Genomic DNA, 12489 nt, shown 5'->3' with positions numbered 1-12489 from the left:
ACAGATTTACCGCACTGGCAACAAAAGACTTTCCCCTCCCCCACCCCCAAGAGCTCATTAAACTGAAAGAAGTTAACTTTTAAGTTTCCACAGATTGTGCTGGAGATTAAAGTCAGAGATAAGAGCATTAACTACAGTAACTTCTGTAGCAACCATCATTCTATTTTTCTGTTCAAGACTATCTTTGAATTATGAGTCTTGTTGCATAATACTGATTTTTTTTTTTTTTTAAAGCAACTTTTGTTCCAGGCCAAGCAATATGCAAGACCTATCATCCGCTCTTCAACCCTGCCACATGGTTCCAAAGATAGAGATCCTGGTGCTGAACAGCTTGTTCTACAGTAATCTTGTGCCAAAGGCAGTTACTTAGGCAGGTAACAGTAGGATCCATTCTATTTTTAGGCACTGAAGACAAAGAGGAAGGGTATACACAAGATTAGCAAAAAATCTCTCATCTGTTCCTACTGGAATAGTCAGCAGTCAACCATAATACTATATTCCAGAATATTTTCAAATGAACCTTGAAGGCTTCATTGGCAAAACGAAAAATCATTCCAAGAGGTTAAATGCTTACTTCTGACAGGACTTTCCCTAGTGGCCTGTCCAGCAGGGGCAGATTAGGGAAACAATGTAGGATAAAGGATCGGACTCAGGATATTAGCATTCTGTTCCCATCTTTGCCACTTGTCTCCAGAGTGACCTCATTTTATGTTACAGAGTGAAGGGCACAGAAAGGGGAGGCAACAGCGCTGAGCTCCTTTGTGAAATGCTGTGAGAACCACTGATGACAAGCTTTACACAAGGGTGGAGGATTATTCCTGCAGCATGGAACCCTCCACTTAATTCAGTCTTAAAATCTTCCTCTGCCTTTTAACCCAAAATGAGTTTTATTTGTAATAGTTACAATGTTGCAGCAGATAGACAGAAGAAGCTATTCCTTAAAGGCCATCCAAAACAGCACTTCATCAACAAAGCAAGGTCATTCAGACCGGTTACTTTCCACACCAACAGCACCGTTCAGGTCAATACTAGCACTGTCAGGAATCAAGTAATGCCTTCACAAGTTCCATGATTCCACAAGTGGACGAGCACATCCCAACTTGTTCCTGGAAAAGCATTATGCTTACTCTCATTTCACACGGTAAGGACAAGGCCTTAAGGGCTAGAGGAGAGAAAAATTACAAAATGCTAACTCTCAAAAGCAATTTAACTCTTTTGCAGCTTCAGTCCCAACAGCATTTTGGAGTTCAGTTCGCACCCCAAAACCTGCTGAGATTTGTACTGAAGAATCACCAGTTAAAGCTGTTCAAGGAGGAACTCTGCAGATTTTTTGGCCTTTTTTTTTTTTTTTTAAATAATTTGTTTGGAGGCTCTGACTATCTCCAGTCATTTCCTGAAAAAGTTTCAGTGTTGCGACAATGAGAGTTTTAGGCTGCAAGCACGATACAGATCCGTCTCTGCTCTTTTAGCGATAATAAGCCAACACAGTTATAAATGAGAACTGCTTAATACTTGCATTCATCCTGAATGCCAAGAGCGATTGTGTCAGAATAGTCTGCTTTACAGTAATATCTCTTCTGGCTGAAGTTTTGAAGAATATAGACACAAACGAAAACCTAGCTCACTTAAACCAGTCTCAGTATCCTATGGTCTTACTCTCTTTTCCATATATCCACAAATAACCAATTACTCAAGCTCCCATGAGTAATCAAGTTGTTAATTAAATACCAAAACTGTGTTTTTTTGGCAATTGCCTTAAGAAATTGTTAAGTATAAAAAGCAGTCTGTAGAAGCACTGTTGACAGAGCTGAGTCGCCACTAGGAAAGTGGAAATTAATCTGACATTATCAATTAAACATGAAAACATCTTTTAATCTGCCTAATCCTCACTCAAATATAAACAAACTAATTCCGTAAAATGATATGGACTAAAATATGAGCGAGTAAAAGAAATGGTAGACGAAGACAACAAAACTTGAAAATAGTGGGACCTTTTACAGGCCACGTGATACAATTAAAGCAACGTAAACAAGACGGAGATGAACCAGCTGCTTCCCAAATATTCAGGTAAGTCTCCGTAAGCAGAATGTCATTGCTTTGGAATTTTCAGGTTACTGAAAAAAACTTGCTCACAGTCTATTTAGGGTTTGCATTATTATTTCAGGAAAACAACACCTGAAATAATTTAAGCTTAGAAAAATATCTGGCTTCTTGCTAAGAGGTTCATATCTCCCTCTCATAAGGCTATTCAGTTATTCTGGCAACCATTATTGCTTTTCTCCTCCTAATAACAAGCGACAAAGCCACAAGCCTTGGTCCTACTTTTGTTGATGGTGATTTGCAATGATACTATTCCACTGACTGTATAAGAGAAGACCCAAGCCTGGAGACTTATTTCAGATCCTGTTCATACAAATACAACTGAAATGGCACTTCATCCAGCATAATCAAAGCAGAAAAAAAAGCTATGACAACCCAACAAAGTAAACAAGTTCCATCACTATATAACAATCAGAGAGAGCAAAACACCTCCAAACTAAAACGCTACACTTCAGAATCGTCAGAAAACGCCCCATAGCCATTATGATATTGCATATGTAGCGATTGCTGAATTTTCAAGGATGTCTAAAGTAAATGAGGTCTATTTTGCAAGGTATGAAGAAATACAACTGTTTCCACTTACTGGAAGCAGAGTAAATCAGTGGCTTGGTTATACATTATTAACCATGCAAAACAAAAAATTCCAGATGTGAAGGTTAAAGTAGCCATTTTGAGTCATGATTCAAAACGTTTGCTGTTACGTCTACAGTTTCTACCAGAATTTGCAAATGTAACTTTTTGGGACCAGTCTTCACATTAAAAGAACTGTTGCACCTGCTATTCAAGCAGGGCAGGACTTGTGCTAACTCGCATAAAAACGAATAATTTTTCTCTCTAAAACTTATAGACTATCATCATCATCTCCATGCAGTACTTGATAGTTCCAAAAACCCAAATTCCTTAAATGAGCAGTAAGTATTTCTGCCAGAGTATTTGCCAAGAGACGGACATTCTTAGAACTGGCCCAGTGTCTTCAATTCATAAAATTTTCAAGCTCCCTTACTGCTTGCATCCTTTACTTATCCCAATGAGTTTCAGTCTGGGCTTCAAAAGTAAAAAGAAAATACTAAATCTAAAATTTGTAAGGCAGTGAAATTTCATGAAAATGCTAATAAAGAGTTTTTTAAGAAATCAAGAATTAAGTATGCCAACGTTACTACAGTGTCTGCCTCTGCAGATGGTATCTGCTGCTTCAGCCCTTCTCCAGCTTCCATGTTCTGTGTAGCATCAGTAGCAAGCTGCAGTAGGGAACGTGCTCTCTTCAACAATTCCATGTTTGTTTTTACATCAAATAACTTAATCAGAACACACACTGTTGTTAGATTTCTTCTGAAGTAATTAAATAACTTTTCAATGCCAATTAATCACAGTTAAATAAGGGTCTGTCACCAAAGTGCTATGTACACATTTGAGACTATTTAATGGTCAAATACTTGGCAGTATCAAAGTTAAACAATGATTCATTAAACCTCCTTCACTACACAATAGTTAGGCTAAACTTGAAATGAAAGAACCAAAACTCTTTTGTTCTGCATGAAAAAGACATCAAACCTCAGTATGTGATATTCTTCTCTTACTAACTCTGTAAACTGCTTTAATTGCATGAATCAGAATGTGTTCAGGTGCTATATACCCACTTTGCTTCTGCAGGTGCCTACCAATACTTGGGAATAGATGTTCAAACCTATCATCCAAATAAAAGAAAATACTTGACAGTGTACCACACCTATTTAAAATGTTTATACATACCTCATGATGAAAGGAATATAATCCAAACTGAATCAACATTTAGGATGTAAACACCAGAAAAAAGATTTTTTTTTTTTTAAAACAAGAGACTAGGACCGTCCTAGTCTCAGCCAAATGACACCAACAGCATTCAATATCGTGCAACCTAAATTCCAAATATCAAGGACTCTACAGAGCAGTGGCACATTATTTTTAAATACATTTGGCGTTTCCAGTTTACTTTGTTAGCCAGTGTATTCACTGAAATAGTTCTGCGCAACAGAAAAAAGCTTTGCAAAGACCTTAAGAGAGTCTTATACTCACTTGCTTCATCATACACTGCAGAAATACTTTGTTGCTACTTCACTGGTCCACTGATTGAACTCTTTCTAGCAGAAGAAAGTTTTAGAGAAACTAAAGTTCTAGGGATAGAAAGTTTTTGCCACTGGGGTGTATGCGGGTGAGTGCATACACACATGGGCGCTCTTAAAACTCCTTTTCCTCAGAGATCAGCTTAATACTCATCCTAGGGAATTTAAAACGTACCACATTAATGTACATTTTACTAATAAATATTTGCTTTGGTTGGTAATCAAAACCACCTCATGACAACAGGCCTGAATGTCAATTTTCATGTGTAAGTACACTGCATTTACTGTGGGGGTACACTGCATTTACTCGGGGGGGGGGGGGGGAAGACATTCAAAATTTCTTTATCTAGTCCACAACAGGGAAGGAAGGAGCGAGGAAGGAGCACTCCCCTACTGCCCAGCCTTGATGAAGAACAAGTAACAAACAGTCTCCCACTCCTCACTCAAAGTGCATAGAAACCTGCCTGAAAGCAACTTCTACTGTTAGGAATGGATTTAAAAAAATAAGGTACTCAGATATGAATAACTGAATGCAAGTAAACTTAACTGGGATCGCACATTTGCTCTAAGTCAGTCATACCACAGAAATACTCTTCTGATTCAAGGCAACTTTAATTTAGAGGGATTGATGTCAGAGAGCTGACAGCATGCACTTCACACCCACCTACTCTACTCAGGTAGAATGAGAAAATCCCCCCTGCAGATCATACTTTGCTAACAACATTTTTTAGAGGACCATCTGAAAAAGGGATGCAGAGTGCAGGTGCAAACATGGTGACATTAGCGTATTACCGTTGTTTTCCACCCTGGAAAGATGTATTATAGCATATCATGCATAAGCTTTGGACAACAAGAGTTATATGGAAAGGCAGTAACTTTCCCTAAAGAGAGAGATAATGTGCTTTAACTGTCCAAATTACAAATTATAAAGTCAAAGTCATTTCAAACGTACACGTGGTAGTACAATAACGCTCATAACTATACACAAGGTAATAAAATAAAACTCTAGACAGGAATAAAAGAAGTGACTGCATAGAACTGGATATGTTTAAATGTACATCAGTTTTAACTACATTAATATGTCTTCCATTCTGTCAGTGGTATAAGCCCATAGCTATTTACGTATCTTCCTGTTAAGCTGCGGCATTCAAAGACTGATAGGTCTTCACCCATGTTGACTTTACACATATAGACCAAAAAATAATAACAAAAAAATAACTATAAACTGTAACTATAAGCAGGCTTTCATTTTGTCAAAGCAGTGACAAAAGTGGATTGTCCATATCAAATGCTGGCAGGAAGCTGACATGACATCAACCTTGTAAAATACAACTATGAAACCAACAAATAATTAAAGATGGATTACTGACTATGAAAGGAATTGAAAGTTGGTGAACTATTTCTTCAGAAAGAAATCTGGAAATGCATCTCCTGCATAGCTGTCAATTACCGATCTACTCTGGCTTTTCTTCCATATTTCTACAAAGAAATGTCAATAGGTCTGTTATCTTTTTTTTAAATGTATGTTTAGCACCACATGTTCACATAAACTGCCATATACAGCATTACCATCCTCCCTACAGGCATCCTATAAATATAAATAAGAAATTCTACCCCGTTTTTTCTTTAGCAGCCTGAAACTGACAGGAATATTATCACTTACTTAGACATTTGCAAATGGCCCAGCAGTGCTGGGCCAAAATATGCTGAGATCACAATATCCATTTATCTAAACTGCTGGCATGTAATAAATTCAGGTGGGATGCTTTCTATCCAAATTAATTTACGACTTGAAAAGGACTTCTTACACTAAGGCTGTCAAACAGGAAAACAGAGTTAGGAAACTGTAAGCCAATGTGTACACTCTTAGTGCTATTTTTAAGTAGGATTTAAAGAAAGATGGCAACAACGATGAGAAGAATGAGAAACAGGCTTTGTAACTGAATTTCTATTTATATTCATTCACCATCCTACTAATATATATATAAACTAAATAGATACCATACCTATATATATGAACTGTATGCTTTTACTGATGATAGATAATCATAGATAGATAACCACAGACAGATAATAACCTGGTGTAAATACATTGATTCTGACTGTGCAGTTGTTTCTCGAGCTTTCCAGTTTACTAGAACTGCACACTATTTTAATGCCTTACTGATGAGAATTACCCTGCCCCTAGAAAATCAACAAAATGTCAATGCACCATGCAAGTCCCACTTACCCCTTCTCTAAACTGTGCATCTTTTTCCTCTGGCTGTGGTGAGAAAAGCACCTGTATTAACATCAGTTACCACCAGCCAAAGTCTTTTTCCCCAGGTTCTCCCCAGGTTAAGATTCGATGAAGAAAGTATGCCAACTCCCCACTAAAAAAATGTGGCATACAAAGAAAAGAAATTTGATATCAAAAAATGTATAGCTTTCTTACTATCTTAAATTGCTTTCTTGGGAAGAGTCGAAATACTGATTTTCTTCACTGCAAGCACCTTTCATATTTTATCTATCTATCTATATATCATTACCAATTAATCATTTTAACCACCATTTCAGCTGTACTGGAATTCTCAGCGCAGAATTTAGCTTAGTAGCTGTATTACATTCAGTAATGAAATGTTACCTTTTATAAAAGCAAGTTACTTCTGGGAAAATACACTCATTAGCAACTTCTAAATTACTGATCACTATAATATTGCCTCCTATACCAATGACTAACATTCACAGTTGTTGTTGCTTTGTTTTGTTTGTTTGTTTGGTTGGTTTTTTAAGTTTATTGTGAAAGAAGGTATCATTCACAAGAAAAAAACTTTTGGCTAAATATTAACATTTTATCCCCTAGTCTACGCAAAAACTACATCTTTGCTTCATAATTATGAAGATAATGGCAGTATGCATCTAACATAGTACATATAGCCTTTTATTCCCCTGCCAAGAGTAATATTAACTTTAAACTCTGTAATTCACAGAAGAAAATTACTAGGAAAAAAAAATCCAACAACTCCATGAGTTAAATTGTGGATATTCTTTTTGCTCCTTCTGTAATTCATTTTTGTACCTTGGAGCTAATCCCGAGTTAAATTAATATAATCTGCATTTAAGAGTAGTGAAGCATACAGAAAACTAAATTCTACCAATACAAAATAAATAAAAATAAATAAAAAATAAATTCCATCAATTCTAATGTATTGCCAAAACACAGCACTACTTAATTTTTGCTGCATTCTACAACGTAAGGCATAAGATTAATTTTAAGGCTTATAGTCCAACCGAACCAATAAAATAAGTAAATTATTTATAAATTGGATGGCAAACAGCAAGAGATGACACTGGCTTCATTCTCCTTCCTGAAGGAAAAATATGAATGGCAACCACAAACAACTTATCAACCGGCCTTTTAAAAAAACTCATGTTCTATGCCATTTACAGGATTTTACTATTGATTTACAGTGTCTATTTCAGATACCAAAATTATCTGCTTAAATTCTTCACCACACAATACGAGGCATCACCGTAACAGAAACCAGGAACAGTATATGTGAAATGTATACCTATGCTGGCTTTTTACTAGCAAGGTTATGAAATTAACTTTTTACTAAACTAGTGATCCACAAAGACGTTCCCATCTGAAAGAGCATTTGTATACTTCAGCTCTGCTTTCTTCTATAAATCCAATCTGGTTTGAAAATATGTCCCATTTCTCTCCCCTCCCCCTTTTTTTCTCCCGTCTTCACAAAGAATTAAACTAAACACCACCAACCAGGACAGACTGAAAAATCTGAAAATTATTCTATTGCTGTAATTCTTATGTGAGGGAAGAAAAATACCTTTTGGAGCTACTTTCAGGTTTTGGGGATATATATCTATTACAAGGACTAAAACAAAAAGAAAGAAGAACAAAAAGAAAGAAGAACATATCTTTTATGGTAAGGATTTTCCATCAACAAAAAGCAGTTTGGCTGTGCTATTTATCCAAGACTGAATTCAGAATAGGCTTTGAATCCTATCCTAAGATAGTTACCTCAATGAGAATTTTAATATGCTGCTTTTTTTTTAGAAAGGTTTTCCTTTCTTCTTCTTTTTTTTTTTTTTAAGGCACTAGAGTTAGAAGCACTAAATCATCATTCCAGTCTAAGATGACAACAACCAAGTAGAACATAACTGAATATAAAGTTTTTGCTCCTGAAATCTTGTTTTGAAATTGCTGTCTGGGTGATAGCTATAATCAGGAAAATAAGTATTATCCCGTATTTTAACAATCACATACAATCAGATTCCTTCCCTCACATTGAGGAGAATGATTATAACATCCTCCATCTATTTTTTTCTCTTTCTTGAAGAGAATTCTATATAGACTGTAGCATTCTGAAAGCTCAGATAAGACTTCTGGCCTCTATCTAATCCATCCATTTTGACGATAAAGTCTTTGGGCAGCAGAAAGAGCAGAGGTATTTCATGTCTTCACATGATTTTCTAAAGCTTTATCTTCTATTTGCCACGTTACTTTGGTTCCGTTCTTTTTCTTCTTCTGGAAAACATGCATTGTTTGGCAAAGATAATTTCTCTCTAAATTTTATTCATTAGATATGCATTTAACGATTCCTGAGATACTTTTCCTCTTCAGCAACTCCTACCATAAAAGAGCCAACCCAATCACACAGTTTTGACTATCTAGAATTCACAATAACTCACAATAGATCACACCAGATAATTTTCAATGGCTTTTTCCCGTTTCATGTCAAATCTCATTATTACCGAGTTCAACAGAAGTTCTGCTAGAACTACCAGAAAATTAGAATCGTGTCTATTTTAGTTTGCTTTGCAAATAATCAAAGCATTCGCTTTGAAAACCAGCTGTGTGTTAAATAAGACTTTTTTTTAAAGTAGTATTTTGTTTTCAACTTAGGACATTTTTAACATCTTTATACAGAAAATTTGGGAACAACAAGATTCACAACTGAGGTTCCACTCACAAAACTACAAAGGAAGAAAGATACTGGGAAACCTGTCATCCTTTCTATAACGTATAGCCTAGCCGGGAGGTCAGGACACTTATATGAGAGGTGAAGGTTGGAATGTGCTGTTTTTTCCAGTCACAGAGCAGGCACTGAATCCAAGTCACCTGCCTCTTGGGAAAGCGCGGTAATTGCTATACTACAGGCAATTCTGCGGTAGGCCTCTTACAGTCTCTCCTGTTGAAGCTCTTCTCCCTTTGTATGAATCAGTAAATAAGCATGGCACCGGAAGAAGGCAAATGAGTGTTTGCCTGAAGGCTATGGCAACCAGCATGGGAGAGGCTACAGCTGGATTCAAATCTTTTTTTTTTTTTTTGTTGGTGCCTAATTTGGGGCATGGACTGCATCCTTTCCTGTGGAATGGGCTGTAGGGTATAAGGAGGGATGACTTCACCTCCTCTTCAGTTCTGTGATTGGCACCAAATTCCACTTGCAAATCTCGCCTGAGAAATAAGCAAAAAATCTTTTGTCTCAGAGAAGCTGATGGCAACGAAATCACAAGCATTTTCTTCAAGTAAGAAGTGCTGTCCAAAGGAATCTAGATAGCGTCTGACAATGCATTTCTTCAGGCCATCAGCTTCTAGGGGGGAAAAAAAATCGCTATAGAGTAAACTTCTTCACAGCCTAAACTATAATTAACAACAAACACGGAAATGGAAATGTGGGGTATAATATACATTCAAATGAGAAAAAAGCAAAATATGACCTCTTCCCTACTGTATATTACATTCATGTTAAAAGAAGAAAGAAAAGAATTTTAATAAATTAAACACTAAGCATTGTGCAAAGTCATATTGCACTGTATATGCCTTTACTGTAACCCCTCTACTGGGCAACTATTAGACAATTTCATCTCAAAAACAAAAAAGAAAATCATACTGGGAACAAGTAGCTGCAAAAGAGGTCTACACTAAAACACCACTGGTGTATACATAAGAAACAAATAACTTGTTCATGTAAAAATATAACCTAACTGCATCTTCCTAGATTTCTTGACAGCTGAATGCTAGGGGCTTTTACCCATGTAGGTTAAATTATTTAAAATACATACGCTTACATATAAATTACTTAAAATAGAGGGAAAATCTCATATCTCATATGAAAAAATGTCATTTTTTCATGTCTTTTATACAGTAAGAAACAAATTCAGAACGGCCAACAGAAATCATGTATTAACATACGTTTCTTCACTTTTCTAGAACAAATTTCATACACATCAAGGAGAAAAAGTAATTAGTATATACAGACTTCACTGAACAGTTATTCAAGCAAAAATTAATATAATTTACAATCTATTTTATCTTTGCTCAATTGAAAGAAAGACCTCAATGAGAAACCCTGACTTAACAGCTGTCCAACAGTATGAACTCATAAATAAATAGGCAAAAATAGAAAAATGCAATCTGAAACAATGGACTCCAGAGAATGCTATCAATGATTATTTGCATGATAGAAACACCCAGAAGAGGATTAATATATCTAAAGTGGGAGTCAAAGTCTCATGACGATCCATGCTGGACAATCACACAGCCAGCAGCATGCTCTGCCCTGAAGAGTTTGTCATGTCAGTTAAGAGAAACCATCACAATTGAATGTAAAAGGAACAACGAGCAAAGGGAAGATGTAGCTGTAAGCTGGGACATAAAGTTGCAAGACAAGATTTTTTTTTTTTTTAAATATGGGAAAACAAAAGGGTCAGAATTAATGAGTTTCTCCACCCTTAGTTAAACTATTACAGTTGTACAGTGGTTACAGTGATACTGGTGTATCTTGAAAGATGATTTTAGGATGAAGATCATCCAGCTTGTGCATGAACTTTACTGCACAGAGAGCAGGAAGTTACAAAGATGTAAGCATGAGAGATAAGCAGGCAAAACGATAATAGGAGGCAGAAAAAACACAGGAGTCTGCCAACAGCTCCAGCTAACAGGAGCAGAAAAAGCAAAAGCTTTGCATAGGAAGAGGGCTAAGGCTCAAACGAAGCCACAGTCCTTTCTACACCTCCTGGCAGACTCCCTCAAAACACAATGGGGCCATAAAATCAAGAGCGAGCCTTCTCTCCACCTGGCCCTGGGGAGGAACTGCAAGGCAGAACTGTTAAAAGACTAGAAACAGTCACAGAAGTTGCCCATCTGAGATATTCAGATATTCAGACAGCTTTGTACATATTGACCCGATTTTTTGCCCTGTACAGATCGGATGCTTGCATATACTTTCTCCTTCACCTTACTTCACCGCATATCTGTTCCCCTTTTCTCACCTCCATCTTCCTTCAACATGTCTTCTATTCTGCTTCACGCTGGAATGACACAAATTCCTGGACACAAAGAAACATATTTAACTAACAAAAGAGAATGTCATCGCAAGCACAACCGAGGAACAAAGTCCGACAAGGTGAGATACACACCAGGAAGCGTGGAAGAATAAGCTATATTGAGCTAGTGGAGAGGGAACACTTGGTCAAAGCAACGGATTAGAAAAATAAGCTAAGGAGCAACTTGTTAGGTTGACACAAGCGGGACAAAGCAGATGACAGGAAGGCTGAACAGAAGGCAGTTGCAACACTTAACAAAAGAAGGGTGCCTGAACTAGTATTTTGGAACTGCGGAGGGACAAAAGGAGCCAGGTAGAGGAACTACAATACTATGCACGATCACAAAAGCAACAGAAAGGATGTTTTGCCCTGAAAAACATGGGAAACCTTTACAGCAAAAGAGAAATCAGAGCGTGAAATAGTTCCCAATTTAAAACAGTGGAAGCCACAATGTTTAAACTGAGATTGCACAACGCATTTGGAATGTACTACATGGCAGTAAGTCATTTAATGGATAGAAACTACTCGCAAGGTTATATTTAGACACAGGAGGCAAGAGGACCTATTGAGAGGGATGTTTTTAGAGAACAGTTCAGAGCCTTTTAGTTACCTCTTGTTTTGCGCTGCTCTTACAGGAGCATATTTCACCCCATGAACTACAGAAGAACTGCAAGGGCAATAGCCTGCTGTGCCTAAAGTTAGTCTTTTGGGTATACTCTGCTTAGCTTAATTTCATTCGCACATGGTATTATGTCAATTAAGACTTCGGGCAGAGGAATTCTCGATCAAGTTTTCTTTCTTACTTCAAAATAAACACGTCTATCTTGGGTCTTAACAGTTCACTTTTCAGTTATTTATTTGTTCGTTTTGTCTCTCTGTCATCTATTTTCACAGCATCGTCCTCTTATCAGTTTATCTGCTCAACTATATCAGATGCATTGGGATGAAAAGAAGTTCCGTG

At 36.8% G+C, this 12489-nt stretch overlaps 1 protein-coding gene across 4 annotated transcripts in view; it reads right to left on the bottom strand.

The window, feature by feature from the left end:
- The window catches only part of ABCC4 (ATP binding cassette subfamily C member 4 (PEL blood group)), a 156417-nt gene that overhangs the window by 71111 nt on the left and 72817 nt on the right, over nt 1-12489 (bottom strand). The gene's annotated exons all lie outside the window — the stretch shown is intronic.

Source organism: Struthio camelus, chromosome 1, assembly GCF_040807025.1.
Source record: "Struthio camelus isolate bStrCam1 chromosome 1, bStrCam1.hap1, whole genome shotgun sequence".
NCBI lineage: Eukaryota > Metazoa > Chordata > Aves > Struthioniformes > Struthionidae > Struthio > Struthio camelus.
The sequence above is the reverse complement of the archived record's forward strand: the minus strand, read 5'-3'. Positions and strand labels throughout refer to the sequence as shown.